We start from the raw sequence: 19,941 nt of genomic DNA on the forward strand, positions 1-19,941 counted from the left end.
ATGGAGATATGGTAAAAAATAATTTCATTAACTCCCACTGTTATGTTTGTGCCGATCGCACCACGGTTCAAATTGAGGGAGACGTGGGGAGGGATGGAGAGACTCTCTCCTCCCCTCTTCCTCCTCCCTCCCCTCTCTCAATCTCTCATCACATACTGCGGCTCCTCCCTCCACCTTGCCCTTCTCCGGATCCCCTCCCTTCCGCTGTGCCTCTCTTTCTCTCCGTCTCCATCCCTCCTTCATTCTCCCTCAATCTTTCAGCCTAGCTGAGACTAACAGAAGATACACCCTCCCCATGTGTGTGTGTGTGTATGTGTGTGGCTTGCTGTGTGAACCGCATGTGTCAGTGTGTATACACGTGTGGCTTCGCAGCTGACGGGAAGGACTCATGAAGTGCTCTGGACTTGGATATCAGATCCTTCTCCTTATGCATATTTACCACATTTTCTTCATTCTCAACACCCTCAAATCCTCCTATTAAAGAATCTCATTTTCCTCCTCTCGGGGCAGCATCTCGATGGAATCTTCAATCCTTTCCCCAGTATCTTGGATTTAATGAGCAGCCACCGTGGAATGAAGCAAGCAATTTCTGGATTCCCTTCGTTACAGCTCCGGTAAGGATATCTCTCTCCTGTCTCCTCCTCTCCCTCACACTCTCTTTCTGTATATCTGTCCCCCTTTCTTGCACTTCCTACCTGATTTACTTTTCATAACCTATTGACAGGTGCAAGCAGTACACATTATGGGATAGGGGGGCAGTTAAATGAAGCACAGCAAGCTATTTAGGACATGGAGAGGGGGAGAAATGAGGATGGGCTGGCTGGGGAGTGTGTGAGAGTGAAGGGACAGAAGCAGGGAACAGAAATGTGTGCAGACACCAGCAGTGTTGCTCATGCTCTCAGAGGCTGGAGGGAAAAATGCTCCACTTGCTACTTGCTATTGATCTGCTGTTATTTTCAGCTCCCATCCCTTAGAGACAACTTTGCATGGTCTACCTGACAGTGACAGTATCGGATTTTGAAAGAAGGGTGCTCTGTCATAATAAGGAGATAGATTCTGATTCTGTAAGTGAAACGGCTGCGTTTAACATTGTCATGTGTGTGCTGACTTCTGTTCACAGTATGAGAATGTGTGAATTTGTACAGAGTGTGTGTGTATGTGTGTGTGTGTGTGTGTGTGTGTGTGTGTGTGCCCGATGTGCCTATGTAGGATGTAGGTGTGATGCGACAAGGTGCGACTTCCTTCTTTGGATGCTTGTCTGCATACCTACACATATTCTCGTAGAGACCTCCTCCTCAGCTGAAGTGGGGGGTGAGAAATTGCAGCTTCCCGCCATGTTGATTTGTCTGATTACCTGATAGGGCCTTTTGACAACAGCTCTGACTTGTAAAGAGATCACCTGACGCTGATTTGAGATGGCTGACTTGCAGATCACAGGCATGTGCGCAGAGGAAGGCATTTAGTTTTACTGTGCTCGTTATCATTCTTATCTTTAGGAATACATAATGCTAATCACACATACCTTCCGTGTTTGCTTCACTTTCTTTTTCACTTTGTCAGTTGGAGGCATGAGGTAAAGTTGATGTTGCTATTTTGGTCCCCTCTGCATGCTGGATGAGCTTCTTTCCTTTAATCTTTACTGCTGTCTTGTTATTAATTCTCTGTTCATCTCTCTCTCTTGTCTCTATGAACTCTACAGGGAGGGGAGTAAAGAGAGACTGTTAGAAAAGCGAGGGCGAGAGATGCTGGAACACAAGAAAGAGAAAGGGGAAGCTGGTAGTGGCACTGAAAGCAGTGAAGAGAATAGGAGAGAGGTGCTAGTCGAAGGTGAAGTGGGTAGAGAGCAAAGGCGAGAGGATATAGCAATGGAAGATTGACAGGAAGCCTGAGACAAGAGGACGAAAGGGACAGCGAAGGAGAGAGTGTTGTGCTAACAAGCTTCAGAAAGAGCTTTTAGGCAGGCAAACCTCTTCCGAGGGTTCAGGTTTTGGGAAGGGGGGTCATTTTACACACGCTTCCACACTCTTCAAAGGAAAACATGATAGATAAGCCACGGGCCTGCACCTCACACATGCCTGGCTGCATTTCCTGTAAAGGACATCAATATTTATCACATTTCCTATTTCAGAGAAGAAACCATGATAACACCGAAGGATGGAACAATAATAAAAGATAAATCAAATTACCCCACCTTGGGTAGACCTTCTCCTTCTGTTTCATTTGTAATTCCTTTCCAGCACTTAGGCAAGGTCGGCTGACGCTCTGATGCATATTGAAATACAGGTGCAGCCACAGTGGTTGCATTGCAGGGCTTCTGGCACTTTGGCAATGATAACTGTGAAACATATATTTAAGCAGATTGGACTTAATGCAGAGAGTTGAAAGGTTTTGTATCATTAACGTATCACATATCTGGTCGCTGCTTATTTTGTCTTAATTCTTGATTAGTTTCTACAGCCAAGCTGAAAATGAGTAATGCAATATCAGCTTGCATTTAAGGGCTTTGAATAAACAACAAGGATCTGATTTTGCATAGTGAAGCTTTCATGAGGGTTTTAGTGCGGATGAAAGATGGAATCAAGAAGATATCCCAGGATGCATCACTATTAAACTCAGAGCTGATCCCTCGTATTTTTGAACCAGAGGTATTCTGCTAATTGATTGGTTTATTTGGTAATTATTAAGTGATGTCTCCCTCTTTCCCTCTCGGTCTCCCTGAGGCATACACACACATACATACACACAGGATGTGCCTTACTGTGGCTAGCAGGAGTCATTTTTATCCTGCTCAGCTGCAGTAAAAGCTTGCCATGCAGTGGGTGACTTGCATCCGAGAGTGACTCACAGTGCCCATGAATGCTCCTCCACCCACAGTCAGGCACCATTGATACTGCCCATCACCAAATGAGAAGTTAACAACTCATTTTTCCTCAACCTCCGAGGCAATTATTCTCAAGGCCGTTATAGCAAATGATGGTTATTACCGATGTGGTCTCATGATTTACCATGATGCATGAAATGAAGTTGGCAAATTTGTCACAGCAATTCAGGGCTAATGGTGTCCGTAGTGGTGGCTAGCATTGTTAAGTTTTGTGCAGATGAGCTTCTCATACCCATGTTGTCTCTTGCCAGACACAATTTAACACATAGCTGATGTAAAAAATGTTTTCAGAGCTGTTTTGATCCTTTTGCTAATACCCAGTCAAAACGCTATATAACCAGGGTTTTATCCCTTAACGTAAAACTCAATAGTGCTCACTATGATGGTTAAAAGTAAATTCAGTTAAACAAGCTTTAATGCACCCCTCGATAATGACCATTTGCAACCTAAACAGGATGAAAGATTAGCTAATCGCTGCTAATTAATTCAAAATCCAGATGAATTTGTGTTTTTTTTATCACAACTAACAGCTAATAAGCCTTAGATACAGGAAGGAGGACAATTATTTTTTTAATGAATTATACTGAGGTCCTATTAGTCTCTTTCATAAATGTAAACTGGGTTAACAACTCATTAATAAACACATTTCACTGTAATGTAGTCCACCTAGAACGACTGCCTCACAAAAAGACTATACAGCTCCTCTTTTCTAACAGTGTTAACAAAAACTTCACATACAAAGCTTGTCAAAGAGAGGGTCTTTGACAAGAATGAGCATGTGAGATCAGGTTAGGGTTGAAGGCAGTGTTGTAGTCAGGACCACCTACACCGAGACCAAGTCATGACCAAGTCCAGAGTGTATCGAGTCCAAGATAAGACTAAGACTTTGGCAGGTTGAGATCAGGTCAATATTAACACCAGATCAGTTTTTATTCCCACACTGCGTGATCAACTTACAATAAAACACGTAAAGCAGAGTATTCAAATTGATTTAAAGATCCACATTCCCAACGCCCACAGAAAGTAACTTGTGTGCATTTACAAGTGTACCATGAGAGATGTCACAATAAAATTATCAAAAGGCATTTTATGAATGGGAATTTTCCTTTGTTTTCTATGAGCAAACAAATGCAAGCAACACTAAGACGCTAAAATCAACTTAACCATAGTTATTCAGCACTCCATTTTTGCACAGGTAATTTAGTAATAGCCTCACAGTTTAGGTCTTGACCGGTCTTGAAATCAAGATTCCAAGACAAGATAGAGTAAAAATGTCGTTAAATTTGAGACAAGGCTAAGACTAACCAAAGTGATCTTGGCTGGAGATCAAGCACTGGAGTACTAAAACACTGGTTGAAGATGGGGTAGACAGGAGTACAAAATATCCAGACAAAGCCAGTGCAGTGTCCTTTACTGTAATTATCTTAAATATAGATCTTATAGTTTGTGAGTTGGACATGAATTATTACCAGTCGTGGGCTTCTGGTTTTGTGTATTATATGAACAAGCATCACAATTCCATAACAGTGCATATGGGCTTGCTGTGATGCCAAGGTGGCTGAGTGCCACTGCTGACACTGGACAAAATTTCATACACTATTAAACATATGTGATGTTGTTACAGCAAAGACTTAGAACTATTGCTGGTTAAATAATGATCTGAGACACCCATATGCTTTAATGGATCCCTATTATAAACAGCACGCAGGAATAGGAAACAGAATAGTCTCATTTTGACCAACGCAGTTGATATGATGGAGGACCGAGAACAAAACCCTGAGGTACTCCACACAGATTGTTCTCACACAAAATACAAGCAGCCTGAATAACCTGAGTCTTTGCTTGGTTGTTCAAAAATCAAGCAGGACAATAAATGAATATATTTTAAAGTTGTTTAAATAAAAATACCATGATCTACAGTATTACAGATTGTAAAACAAATAATTGACTAATGTAAAAGAAAAGACTGGATTATGCACATTAATTACAGCTGGGACATTGTATGTTGTTTTTTTCCACAAATTGATTGGTAGAAATAAAGGTGTACATTTATATGACTTAATCCAAATGGGATTTTAGTTGGCTGATACTGATAAGATCCATCTCTAATCATTCTGCGGTGCACAATCTTCTCCTTTTATTAGACATAAAATAAAAGCAGCTATCCAAATCACAGAAGTGTTATTTTATCTAATACTAAAAGATGAGTCAGAGTTTATCATTACATCTGCCACAAATTTTAACATGTGTTATCTTTTCCAGAATCAGCAACTTGCTCCACACTCACACATTCACATGCACTTACATTTGGGATTAGTGAAATGCAGCTGTAGTCTGCAGCAGTTGGGGGTTAAGGACATTACTCAGCAGTTGCTGATGTTGGATGAGAGAGCAATATTTGTTCACTTCCCCTGCCTAGTTTTTTCCGGCCGGCTGAGCGAATCTAAATGGTATAAATTGGAAATTGTATAAATAATTCAGGAACGGCTTTTATCTTCTGTATTTGGAGGCATTACTAGGCCAACACAATAGTGATTCTTGTATGTTACAGTCTCAGGAAAAAATTCAACCCTCCCTGACCTTTTGTGCATTCTGTTGTTCTACAGAATCATAGCAAATGCCTCCACTGGTGCCCTAGTTTTCATTTGGGATACATTGCCTCTATGGAAATTCTTTCAAAGAACAAATCAAATGTTATTCAGACTTTTGTTCTTGTTCTTCATGATGAAATAGGGCAAAGGATTATGAATCTGCATTATTTTACTCATCTATTCATTCATGAAAATAAACCAGTGGCTAAATTTCAGGATGGTTTGTTTGGTTATCCATGTGACATGTGCAAAATCTCTGACGCCACTGATTAGATTAGAGGGAATTTAGGGAAATGAAGGCTTTTGCAACTGCACTGCAGCATTTCAGAATTACAATGAGTGGCCCAGGAGGAGTGCTACAGTTACAAGGGAACATATTAGTTACTGATTGGGCAATATGGGCCCTACATTATTTATGAAGGAAGACATATTTAATGTTATCACTGACTCAGAGAAACAAATTCACTAATTTCTGTGAAGTGCTGTAAAGTTGAGTTGATTCAAAACACACATTAAACAAGTACACAAAGTGGCGTCACTATAATTTGCAACATTTACAGACAAGGCATTTGTCTTTATCTGGACACATTTTACCTGCAAATACAACATGCTAATGTTTTTAGCACAAGTCTATGGCATTTTACATTGTATAAATTAGCCTAGTGGCTAGGGGACTTTTCCTCTTCTCATATGAAGCCAGGAACAACAGCAAGATTTAACAAAGGTAAGGTTACAAAATTTGGCTCCTTTACAACTCACAAGGTTCACTGATAAACAACAGTCTTATACTAAATACATTTTCCAAACAAATACACTATGCTAATGTTATTAGCACAAGCCTATGGCATTTTACATTGTATAAATTAGCCTAGCGACTAGTGCAGATTTCCTCTGCTCATATGAAGCCAGGATAAATCACACACAACACTTAAAATGCTATTTTTGTGGAGGCTTTATTGTATTCACAAATTATTGTTTCTTATCTGTGAAATTAAAGTAAATAAAAGCTTTGTTTCCACTGAGGGAAATGGTTTTAGCTTACAAAAATAGACAGGTCTGTGTCATCGCGATGTGTAGTTCTGAGAAAGTGCATGTCAGGCTGCAGTGTAGGGTATGGCGTCAATTTGACACAGAATTATAAATCCAGCATAAATCTGAATTATCTCATTTAATTTCCCTCTAATGAAGCCTGGCCTTTGATTTATTGATTTTTGTGTAGAGATCATTTCTCTTAAATGCACTTTGGTGCACTTGGATAATATCAATGTGATCTCATTCCTACTTGTCAAATTTTGATGCCTGGGCAGAAGCGCAGGGCATTACTGAGAAGACATGGGGTTGGCAATAAGAAGGGGTCAGCGGTTAGGTTAAGGCAGCAAAAACTACCTGGCCATAGTTAGGAAAAGATTGCGGATGTCACCAAAAAACATCCGGCTTTGAGTGCCACAAACGTGGCTGTGAAGGCAGCGGTGTGTTGCTTAGAAATACTCAGCTATGGGTGCAACCAGTTTTGCTGTTTGTTGGTCTCTAACACTGATTTCCTGGGTCAAAGTGCAGTGTTCCTTGGACCTGTCCATGTCCCTTCCCGCCCTCCCTGAGCAGACTTTCACGTTTCAAACTACATCATTTGCTCTTAGTTTCAAATAATGACGCGGATGGGTTTATGTAAGAGTTGGTGGAAAGCCCAGTGCGTCTCACACAGATGCTAAACGGCACTTTGCCCAAGTGGCGTATTTTAAGCCCTGGAAGTGAGACCAGGCTGATAATGTCTGTCTGTACTTCCTGTACTGTATTTATACCTCCAAAACGGAGTCACATGAGCCAATGCTGCTTGTGTTTATTAGAATAGTACAGGCAGAGAAAGCACCAGCTTTCTCACTTCAGTTTTTGACACTAAAACACAGCCAAGTGAAACTGCTTACAGCAGATAGTGTTGCTAAGGAGTGAGTGAAGTACGTACACAGTGAGGAGTGAGACACCTGAAGAGAAGCCCTGAATTTTACTACAGCTCTGCTCAGAATTATATACATTTCTTTCTGCCTTATCCCAAGGAGTTGGCCTCACTGTGTTAAATCACCGTTCAATCTCAATTGACAAAGTCACTGGCATTTCGTCCCACCTGTTAGTTTTGTCGAAATTGTTTGTGCCAGTCCGTTACTGACAGCCGAATGAAAGGACAAACAATACTGCTGGGTTGAAGCTCAATAGATTCTCTTTGATTGCTGGCACACATAGCGAGCCGCCTACTGAAATTGAGGGGGAGGTCAGATTGGAGGAATCCCAAATGTTCATCCAGATGCTCCTGGGTTGGTTTTTTTTCGACGGATGTGAGTGAAGAGATTGTGTGGGGTTTTTAGCTGCTAGCTTCCACATGCAAAGCCATAGCCCAATATTAATAGAAGTGCTGCTTGATATTTATGGTAAATCTGTATTTTCCTCTGGGTGTCTGAAAACAACAAACTGCAAACAAACCTTTTACTATGCTGGGGTGAACCTCTCGCTCAGTTGCAAGTATTATAATGAAAGAGCTTTGTCCAACAGTTGACAGTTAACACACATTTTATCTTAATTTAATTCCTCCACTATGATGCTCGGCTCAGCCCGCCTTGAATTTGAATTAGTCAGAAAGCGTGGGACAAAACAGCAGAGGCAATTTCTTTTTTTGCACAATCTATGAGGTGTGCGTGTGAGTGCCGGTGATTTTCACACCTGTTAGACAATTCAATGTGCCACTTGATTCCGTATCAATATGTGGTTCAGGACATTTTTCACACTCCCCAAAGGTTATCTATTTTAGACAATATGTGGGCCTTAATGTGTGAAGAAAACTGAGACCATCTGTATGCAGGCTTCATGAGCATACAGCCTTTGAAAATGGTAAATGTCAGTGAGTCAGCATGGTGATGACTTACAAACGGGCGTTATTAAAATATTGCGTTCTTGGCCGGCTGACATCACTTTTCAATCTTGAAATTGGTCCTACCCCCTCCACCCATGCACAAACAAACACACACTCACAGTTGGAGGTAAATTGAAAATAATACATTTAGCGGAGACCTCTCCCTCGGCCCCCAGCGTGTGTGTTACTCTGATGCCCCGGAACACACGCTCCTTACAAATCCCGCTTTGTGACTAATATTTCCAAAGCTGTAACACACAGCTTGCTTGGAAACATGCTAAAACAAGATATAATTAAACCATGAAAATAGTATTTATTTGTTTTAGATTAATTTCAGGCTCAAAAGAGCTAGTCTATTACATAAGCACAGCTGGGTGAGAGGTGCCTCTTCCACGAACATCACTCCTGGATCATTTCCCAGTCCTGACTGTACTGAAGTCTCCACTATGATCAGCGTCAGTTGAGAGTGAAAACACAGGCTGAAACAGGCTGCCAATATTTCTAATTATCATGGATGATGCACCCAGAGCTCTATTTTTGGACGAACGCAGCAGGAGAAAGCAAGGGACGTTACTCTCATCTATGAAATATAAAATCAAAGCATGTTTATTTTTTTCAACTGATATTACATGTCAAGGCCAGGTCATAATCAAAATTAGCAGTAGGTATAAAATGAGATGTCGAAAATTAGAATCGATATCACTCCGGCCAACGAGGGCCCAAGGAAATTACATGGTTAATTGGATGGCTTTTAAAATGACACATAAGAGTGCGATTGTTGTATCTAACAGGAGGATGGATGTGTGTTTCCATTTTCACGGTCAAATAAGTGTGTGTATTAGCTTGTTAGTAAGCAGCTGAGCTTGTAGAATGAGACATACTGTAAAAACAGAAAGTAAACAAGGTTGCTGACAAGGGAGGCCTGATCATCACCTACAAGCACAAGCCTCTGCAAAAGTTTGAGTTTCAAAATAGGCAACAGGGATAGACACTAATCATTTTAAGCACTGGCCCCGTGGGCCACCAAGCCCCTAAATTTGCTTGCCAGAGTACATCTTTGATGGCCCAGATCTAAACTTAGGCAAATACAATAGCTTACAGAGGAGGAAATTTAACACAAAGGACTGAAAATATCTTTGTGAATATGATAAATTCTTTCACAGTCCTTTCATCCTGAGAGTAGTCAATACATAATGTGTTCAGAAAAAGGAACGAAAAAAATCCAACCTCTGTGGCAGCTGCAGGCCTGTAAAAACTCTAACCAATCCCTGCCATTCAGGGCGAATGGAAAGAACCAATCAGATGCCCGAGCACCCCTCTGTCCCTCCCTCCCTCCTCCCTGCGTGTACTCATCACGTGTCACTGTTGCCGGAAATATTCAGCACACTCCTCAGCAGAAATACCGAGTTAGCAGGAGTTTGCTGAACAATGGCAGAGAAAATGCAGCCAAAAGTATCACTTCCAACGGCTCACCCCACTAAACAGGCTGAGAAAACAAAGTCGGAGGCAGAAAATGCTGCGACGAAAAAGGCTTTGGATAAAGCAAGAGGACAAACCAGATATCAACATTGGTGCAGCTTTTGAACAGTGGAGACAACTGAGGGAGCTGAAGAGCCTGAAAAGTGATGCAGAGGTTGCTGTCTTTCTGTTGGACAGGTATTTATTTGTTTGCTTCGGGGGGATTTGTTATTTTACTCTGCTCTCCTCTGCCCTGCTGAATCCTACTGCAGGATGCGCGTTCAAGTTTGTGTGGGGCCGTGGCTTTGGACGGAGCACTGACAGGAAGGGGAGGAGGGGGTGGAGCTTAGAGGAGATGCTGCTTTCAAATCTTGCTAGCTCTCCAACATTACCAACTATAGCTTTAAATGCTTCATGTTTCTCTGAACAGAAACTCTCAGTCCTGCTGTGTTTAGCTCGGCTAGCTGTTAGCTCTATTAGCTCAGATAACTGTTAGCTCTGTCTGCCACACACTGCAGAACTCTGCAGCCCATCAACTGCTAGCAGCTAACAGCTACTAGGCTCCTCTCCTAGTGATATGAGTACAAAGAGGTGCTCCTAATTCAGTTTGTCATTTGCTGTGTGCCAGTAATACATACATACAAACCCTGATCATCACAAACACATTTTCTGTCGTCGCCATGATGACGGGTCTCAAGCCCTGGCTACCCGGCGAAGAGTTTTGTGGAATGTTGAACTAAAATGAGCAGATGAATGAGGATGTTTGTAGAAGTGTAACATTGTCTTGGCGAAGGGTGCAGTATGGGGATTTTTATTTATTTAACTTTTGTTTAGACGGGTAATCTTATTGAGATTCATTTTCAAAGAGCGCTGACAAAAGGAGCTGACAAAACTTATCAGCCACAGAGGGCCAAAAGCCAAAGTTAATGTTGAAACCTGGGTAATATAATTAAGATATTTTGACAACATCTGCTTCACAAATGACAAGAAGTAGTTCTGAACACTGTCAGTCTTGATGGACATGCAACAGATGTAACTCAGACTCAAAAGCTCAGTGGGAAAATCTAGCTGGGGTCATGAAGTGGGATTGCCAAGTCACTAATGGTGCAAACTATAAACTAACACACAAATGACAATAACTAGCAAAAACCATCATGTCCTGAACAGACACACCATCGACTCTAACAACAAAAATGACAGTTAGTTATGGAACAAAAAACAGCAAACTTAACAGCAAACTACAAATTACTCAGTCCAGCATGATGGGAAATGTGAGCATCGCTACATTATCTTTTGTGGTGCCACGAAAATGATCAAAACATCCCTGAGTTCACTGAAACAGAAGATGAAAACGCAGACATGGTTGATCTTGATGGTTTGAAAATTACTCTGCAGTGCTGTAATAAGAGTGAAAATAAAAAGACCTGACCAGCCCTGCAGAAACACACTGTAGCTGTAAAACAACTCAAGTTTATATGAAGCAAAAAATGCATATATAGCAGATGTAAAAAGGTGAGCTGGCCTGAATAACTGTCACTGTGTTTGTGCATTTTAGACAGCAGGTTTCAGACAGTCCAGGGTTTTTATGTGATAGAAAAAGCTTCTAGTCTTTTCCTGACCAGGTCTCTGTCATCATTAGTATTCTGGTCAGCGCTGTGCACTCTCATCTTGGTGGCCATTTCCCATCTGAAATTATTTTGTGCCTTTTTGTACATGGCAGTCTCTTTCAGTGAAATACTGTCCAGGTTTAAATAAATAAACAAAAATCCTTTAATGCTAATAAATGCTAATGAGCACATTCTAAGAGGGCACTCTTTAAGAGTCAAGGAAAAAGAACAGGGGCTCTGGGCCTGTGCCTTTCAGTTGGTTCATTTGCTGAATGCTGCTGATTATTCAGCTAAATTTATCATCCTTTTGCATATAATTATACTGGAGCAAGCCAGTGGACACCGTGCCTCTTTGAAATATGGTAAAATGTTCTTCAAAAAATTACAGACAAAAGAGATTCAGAGTACATTGTATGTACTGTGCATGTTTGTGTTGCATCTAGGTCCTCAACATTGCATCTGTGAACCCATGTGGGGTCACTTCATATGCAGACAGTGTCCTCAGAGATGCATGACACTGATGTATGATTGTTCTGCTGGATAAGGCACAGGCAATATATCAGCTTTCTATAATGCCACTTGTGATCTTCGTCATGTTCCTAAACATAGAATACAACAATATGCCATAATCTAATTGATATGATGACATGAAAAGTCTCCATTTGCTGACATTATGAGAATGTTGGCACCTAAATGTGGGGACATTGGACTGACCACAAAAGACTGGAAAAACCATCTATGACAGCTCTTGTCTGTTAATTTGGCCTCCTGTGTGTTCAATTCACCTCGTATGTTGTACGGTGAAGCATTATGGCCAGCTACTGTAGTGCCGCTGACTAAAGGAGTACATCACACTGTGGCCTCTAGTTTCGCAGACCAGGCGAGGCGGAGGCGCAGCGCACCTGCGCTTCGCCAACTGGGTGTGGCCAGGCGGATTTTGCAAGTTTGGCACACCGTGCGCTGGCGCAGCTACTCCTCTTTCCCATCTCCGTCCCTCCTACCTGCGCAAGTCGGAAAGAGGGAGGAGAGAAGGCGTGGAGTGGGTTTTACACACATCACACCAGTCAAATGAGCCCCTCTCCTCGCCCTTAAATGCGCCACGCAAAGGTGTAATAAGAGTTTACTCAATTGGCCATGGCAGAAGAGAGCAGCAGCGTCATACAGCCAAACTTCTCCCAGGAGGAAACTGATGTTTTGGTCCGGGAGGTCTGCTCACAGTGTACGAATATACGGAACTGCGAGCAGACCTCCACGGGCTGATGATGCAAAGGTAGCCTGGGAGGAGGTCACCACAATTGTAAATCAAGTTGCTTTTCTCTCGTGCGCGCGCGCTCTCTCTTTCTCTCTCGCAGTCTCACTCTGTTTCTTTTCTTTTGACTTTTCTAAGATGACAGATGCTGAATATGTACTCCCTATCTGATGCTGTGGCTGTTTGTGGTTGGCTGAGAGGGATGTGAACTCATTAGTTTGCAGCTGTGTTAATCAAATCAGGTTGGGTTTCCATTACGCGTGCCAAACGTGCCAAACGGTGCCAGTCCCCTTTGATCTGACATCAGATGTGACGGGACAGTCGATATAGAGATACATTTATGTGCTGATTGCAGATAGTTGCATTGAATAGTGTTTTCTGAGTATTTATTGCATCATTAATGTGCCTGATATTCTGGAAACCTGCCTGTGAGGTTTTGGTGATGTGTGCGCACTGTCTGCTGGTCAGCCAAACTTCAGCTTACACCAGCTGCGCTCTGCCTGAGCTGACAGCAGACGTGGTTTCAGATGGCGAGCTTTTAGCACACCTTCGGCGAAGCCTTTTGGCATGAAACTGTCACTGTGCCAAGCTGGATCTGTCGACACCTCCCCCTGCTGCGCCGCCACACCAATCTCAGCGCACCTCGGTCTGCCAAACTGCCAAATCGAGTGCACCTCGGGTTGTGCTGCTCGAAACTAGCTCTGCATGGGGTTCACCACCCTGTGCCACCCTGCACCGCGCCAGGAAACTAGAGGCCTCTGTCTTTTACTGACACAAATCAGGTTCATCTCCCTTTGTAGTGTGCATTGCTCTCATACATTGGGGTCTCATTTATAACTGTTGTGTACACACATAAAAAGGCTTTAAATGTGCATATGCCACTTTCTAAGCATGATTGGGATTTATTTTAAAAATGTGCATACGTTTATAGATAATCTGACCCATGCGCAGGCACATTTTGGAGGCAGGGAGAACTGGCGATGCAGAGGGTGAGGTGCTGGAATGAAGCAAGACTGTAGAAGAGATGTGAGAGGATTCATGTATAATGATGCAATTGCACATTTAGTTTCAAGTTTATTTACTTTATTAATCCCCCTGAGGAGAAATTCACTCTTGCTTGTCAATTACACACAGGTCTGAAAGACACACACATGCACAAACACAAACTTAATATCATGCAATACTTATAGATCCGCTTCATCAAAAACATACAAACCAGCAGTGTTATCTGTTCTTGTGCTAGTGAGCCCTAACTTTTCTAAAAACAAGTAATGGCTTAAAGTGTCTTAAGTGGCACTGGTGAGCTTGTAAATTGTAAAAAAAAATATATATATATAATAAAAAAATAAAAAAATAAATAAATACAAGCCAACACACATCTCAATTCAAATACCGCTCAATATTTCATCAGTGCTGTCTCACCATCATATTGCCCGGCCCTGGAGCGCAGAGGAGGGCCGGACTGTTGAAATGCTAGATGATGCCAGGATGTGGCAGGTGGCAGGATTCAGAGAAGTCTGTCTTGCCTTTCCTTGCTATTAAGCGTGAATACATGGAATCCCTTTTTACGTAAAACCATGTTAAGGAATGAAATTATCGTCATCGGTTGTACAAAACCAAGATAACATCAGATAGCATTAAAGACTTTCAGAACACAGCATCGGCTGTTTTGATAAATGGTAAATGGACTGGACTTGTATAGTGCTTTTCTCGTCTTCCAACCACTCAAAACGCTTTTACACTACATGTCACATTCACCCATTCACACACGGTGGTGGCTGAGGATACCATAAAAGGTGCCACCTGCTACTCAGTTACAATTTTCCCATAGGTGGAAAACAGCAGCTTAAGTGACAGGAAGTACCTACAGTACTTACAGTGCTTGTTTGCCAGACACTCTAAACTGCCATGATGAGCCCATTCTTTGGCTTCCTCATGAGTATACCCTCAAATGTCCAATTTTGTGTTTTGAGTCTCTTTATTCCACAGCAGATCCTCTGCAGAGTTTTATAAATGAGGCTCCAGGTGTTTTAAATTTGAGTCATTTGTACTTGTTTGTCATTCAAACAACTCATGACAAAGTTTTCTACTGTGTGTTGTGTCTCCTTTTCTTTTTCAAAAGGTTTCTTTTTCATCCGTGACCAGATACCAAAATGGTTTTGGAAAAGTTTCAGTTGTTTGAAGCTTCTACACGCCAGTGGTCCTCCCACACAGGTGTTTTCACTCACTGTGCCCGATTAGATCTCTTTACAGGACTGTGTGGGTGTGCAAAGACATGCATCTCCTTTACTCTCCCATTAGTTTTGTTGCACCTGTTGGGTCAGGACAGTGTTCACTTTTCATCAGTGTTGTTATTACACAGACTTTTTGTTGATGTTATTTAATTTCAATCACAGCTCAGCTTTAACCTGAGCAGAAGGCTAATTACCCGTGGTGAAATAAAACACCTGTGTCCATCGTGCAGAGCTTTGAACCTTAACCTTTTTTTTTCACTTGGTCAGCCTCCACCTCGTAACAGTCGTGCTCGTCTGTCTCAGCCTTTTTCAACAATACTGGCTTTCACTGTGTGATCCTCATGTTTCAGAGATGTTTCAACAGTATACATCACATTTGCCTTATTCACTTGATAATAATTTCTCATTCCAGATACCCTACGGGAGACTGCAAGAGACATTTCATGACAGACAGTCTAGACTAGTCTGTCATATCCTCCTCTCCTGGCTGAGATTTCACAACTCTGTTTTTTTTTTCCTTTGGAGGAGGCTCTGGAGAGATTTGCCTGATAGTTTATGCAGTCTGTAGTTGGTACTAAAATTAGGGTATATGTATGCAGTTTGTAGTTGCTGAGCACCAACTAAAAGTAGGCTATTTCATCTTGTTTACATGCAGTACATATACGTGTGCATGCACTTGACTGCTCTGAATATTTAATATGATTTACTTTGAAATATGTATACATGCAAACAGCTATTTTTATTGGTAACTGCACACAAGGCTGTGTGCTTGCGCATAATGACACATGTTGGCAGCATGTGTTTGCGAATGAATTTCATCCCCACCTGGGACGAGCAATCTACATAGCATTACATTAATACTGCGTCGCTACTCATCACCTGCTCCATCAGGAGAGTAAGCACTGTCAGAGGCTGAGGGAGAAGATTATGATGGAGGAGGTTCAGGTACTGTAGGAGAAGGCTCCCTGTAGCTGCAGTCCTCAGCTATAATGACCTTAATTGGGCCAGGCTCAGGTGAGCTTTCCACACTTAAGCCAAATTGGAAAAGACCGTCAGAGCAGAGGTCTAAGTGGCACTGGTGAGCTCGTGATCTGTCTGTAAAGGGGTTTGGGAAAGTTTTATACTGAGCTGAGCTGCTTTTAGTTCAGGGAAGCATTATAATTCTCATGAGAATTTAAAAAAAGTACACAGGTGATGGGCTTTAAAACGAAAGGGTGATAACTCTTGTGACATTGTGTTGTTCTCTAAGAAGCAGTGTTCGGCTCATTGCTCACAAATTGTAATTTATGACTCATTTCTCGTTACACTTTTGAAAAGTCATATTATTTCTTTACATATTACTTCCTTCTAGGGCTGTCCCAATACCAGCTATTGGGCATCGACGCTTCTGGCTATGTGTGTGTATCAGTTTTCTGTCAATGCACCTAAAAAAATGTGACAATTAGCCACTTTGTTTGCATGCAGGTCGCATTAACATCAGCCATAATAGCTCAAAAAACTGCTGTTTTCAGGTGATTTTCAGAACTCTTTGTAGATTTGTGGTATGCCAGGGTCCTTTTTTAATATCTGGCACTTGACTTTTTGGAGGTCATTTTAGAAAATTTTGAAATTATTCCAGACGATTGACTTTTAGGACGTCTCGGTAGTGTATCTGTAAGCTGGTCATATTTCGTGAAGCTGTCCCAGATTCAGTGGTGCTGCAGCTGAGGAGGGCTCACCCTTGGTGGGATGTTTCAGGAGGTTTTAGTGTATGTTTCCTGCAGTGGAAAGACTCTAAGGCTGCTTTCAGACCTAGAGTTGTCTTGCTTTGGACCACATCAGGGACCAGTTTTGTTGCAGAGCTGCATAATTGCCTAGAGTTGGTTCATGTTCTCACGGCAGCATTTACAAGCAGACCAGATCAAATGCCTTGTGTGAGAAAGCTGCTCTTGATTGGTCAGAATTTCAGTGCTGGAAAAATTCAGTAAACCAAACGTTGAAGAAGAGTACACTTGCAAGATAAATGTGACACTTTCTAATGTCACAATGGAGGGACAACTACGCAGGTTGATTTTAGCGCTGCTCATCGTGGACTATATTGCTGTCATTGTTCATTTTAGTCAAACCATACAGTTTGAAAACGAGGCGCGGCTCCAACTAGATAACAATGTTTTGATGCATTGGATGTGCTGAATGTGCATATTAAGGCAGTACAGGAGGAGGTGCACATTAATAATCCTCCAGGACTGTAACATGCTCATGTTTAACCCAAACAATGTGTCATGTGACTGCAGTTGCTTCAGATCCAGGTTGGAATACGGTCGGCTTTTTGATGTGCGCCCAAATGCGAATGCTGTGTTCACATCTGCCCAAACAGACAGCACTTAGGAGGCAACAGAACTTGAGATCAATCAAACCAAACGAAACAGGGCAGGTGTGAAAGCACTTTTAGTACCACTACCTGGAACAACACTGGTCTTGTCATCTTGTCGTGGGAATGTTTTCAGCTGCTGGTTAATGTTAGGATTTTCATCTTCCATGCTAGCTTGCTGCTACGTGATGTGCATGCGTGGGGACTATGAAAATCATCCAAGGATGTTATTGATTGTTGTATTTTAAATCAGTAGATGGTTTGACTAAACAGGTTGTAGGTTGTGACGAGTTATTTGTTTTTGGGCTAACTGTAATATTACTGGTGAAAGTTGATGAGTAATTCGTTACACTACTGGCCCATCACTGCCAAGAAGAGTGTGATGCTGCCATAGTTACACTGTCAGGTTTAGGGATTTAATTCACCCAGAAGCTACCTACAGTAGATTAAACATGTATTCACCCACACTCTAATATGCGTTGGAAAGAAGCACCGACCATGTTGCTTTAATGGCGTACAGTATGCTGTGATTACACCGGAGGTCAAGCCACTAATGATGATGATGTAGTGTTAATATGATTGAGGCCACAGTCTAATTGAAGCTGATGAGATGGGAATGTGTCGTCCTGCTGTGAGAATTTAAATTGTTCAGCACTTATAGTTCTTTCTCTTTATGATCACACTGTCTGTTTGATTGAAATGAATATATACTGAAAGTTAAAACTTCCATCGAATTGATTTCATTAAACAACCCTATAGGGTTCGAAAGTTGATGCAGAGGAATGGCCACAGCATATTGGTATTCTGCGAGGTTACCTGCTCAGCACTCTAAACCAAAGCCGACATTTAATTTGCAACCAAAATGAGGTGAACTTTGTGTGAAGCGGGTCATTTTACTGCTGTAATCGAAGTGCCCCCTCTTTGCTCTTAATCTGGCTCTCACTGTATGGGAGGACACAGCCATGGATTGGTGTGTGTGTGTGTGTGTGTGTGTGTGTGTGCAGGAGAGAGTGTGAGAGAAAGAGTAAGTATAACCTTTTATAATTTCAACAGTATCATAAAATATGCATAACATATTCCGTTTTTTTTTGGGTCACTTTTATCCAAAGTGTCTCACAGTAATGTAAGTGAATACTTCAAATAAGGTATCAATGGGAATCCGAGCCTTTAAAGACAGCTTGAAGCCACATTTGGAGAGTGTCTTGCTTCAGTACTGTACTTCCAGTTCAAAGTGAATGTTGTGGCGGGACATAATGTGTGGAAAAATTGTTACAACATGAGCAGACAGTGGACGAAACCCTCAAGGAGTAGACAGAAGAGGAGGAAGAAAGGAAGGAGTGAATTTTTGTCCCTTGATGTGACAGCTTGTGTCACTTTGAAAGTGTCAGAGCTGCAGTGTTTATGTGACTGTGGATGTTACCTTTAAGTGATTGGCGTGAAAAAATGTGAAATGTGGAAAAATGCTTTGGTGTGGATAATGGATCTTTCATGCCTGACACACATTGACTTAGCTGCTTCTCGCCTTTGTTTAAAAGGCACTTCTGCAGTTACCTGCAAGAGTCTATAAAAAAGATTATCTGAGATTCCTCAAATTGTGATATCATCGTCTTCAAAAACCAACTATGTACTCCAATACTGTTTTCAGTTTGCAGCCAGGAACTGGTTGGAAATTGATTTCCAGAGATTCCCCCTGGGTATTATTATTTTTTCTTTGTGGCCAGTTCCTGCCAACTGCTGACTTCTTCCAGGCCAGGCTAATAAATTAATCTTTGTCACACATTTCCACTGAGCATACTGGCTTTAGTTTCATGGCTTTATTAAAAAGGATAGAAAGAATAAACACATAGAAATACATAAGGCATGACGGATATTCCTAAATAATGCAAGAGAATGGCTTTCAGCCCTGTCTCCCAGGGGTTTATATATATCTAATATAGAATAGCAAATCCATTGAGGGAAACATAATGAAGAGAGAAATTCATTTTCTATTAACATCATGAATTCATGTTTGTAACTAACATATCCGGCAAGTACGGTTGGGCTGCATGTAAAAATCATCAAACCGGTTCGATATTAAAAGCTGGACTGGATTGGTATACCAAATTTTACCACTGGGTGTCGAATTTGACTTAGAGGGCGATCACACAGAAATGAGACGCTAGAGACGCGGACGCTTCAAAGGCGCTTGAAACGCTGGAAGCGCTTATTCAATGCGTGCTAGACAAAAACCCCCAGAAAGGAGCACCTGTGGAGCGGGGATGCGTGCGCAACACACACAGCTCCTGTCATCTCCCTATGTCTCCCCTTGAATATAGTGTTTCCCTCAAAGACAGTAGAGACAGTACTAGCTTTCATGAAACTATCACAAGCTATCAAATCAAATCCAACTTTGTTTATATAGCACTTTTTATACATAAAAATGCAGCACAAAAACTGTGAACTACGAAATAAGGTCACCAGCCCTCTCACATATCCCACTGTCTGAAAGTTAACTAGCTGCTACGACGATATCATCGTCGTCAATTACATTGTACTCACCAGACAAATTTGTTGTGCTGCTCGCACAGCTCCATGCCTGTCTCCTCCTGTGTTTGTTCGAGTACTGAGGTGTGCGTGTGTTGTATAATTCTTAAAAATCAAATATTGTCAGGATAAATTTCTCGTCTTCGGAT

At 41.7% G+C, this 19,941-nt stretch overlaps 1 protein-coding gene across 2 annotated transcripts in view; it reads left to right on the plus strand.

Moving 5' to 3' along the window:
• Nucleotides 1–260: 260 nt before the first annotated feature.
• Nucleotides 261–19,941, plus strand: part of lingo1a (leucine rich repeat and Ig domain containing 1a) — a 195,956-nt gene continuing 176,275 nt past the window's right edge. Inside the window, exon 1 of one of the 2 annotated variants that reach the window (XM_049573561.1) lies at nt 261–614. The gene's annotated coding sequence lies outside the window, so the exon portion shown is untranslated. Of the gene's footprint in view, nt 615–1,044; nt 1,065–19,941 lie in introns of those variants that run through there. The other variant, XM_049573562.1, reaches the window with a different exon arrangement.

Source organism: Epinephelus fuscoguttatus, linkage group LG4 (genome assembly GCF_011397635.1).
Source record: "Epinephelus fuscoguttatus linkage group LG4, E.fuscoguttatus.final_Chr_v1".
Taxonomy (NCBI): Eukaryota; Metazoa; Chordata; class Actinopteri; order Perciformes; family Serranidae; genus Epinephelus; species Epinephelus fuscoguttatus.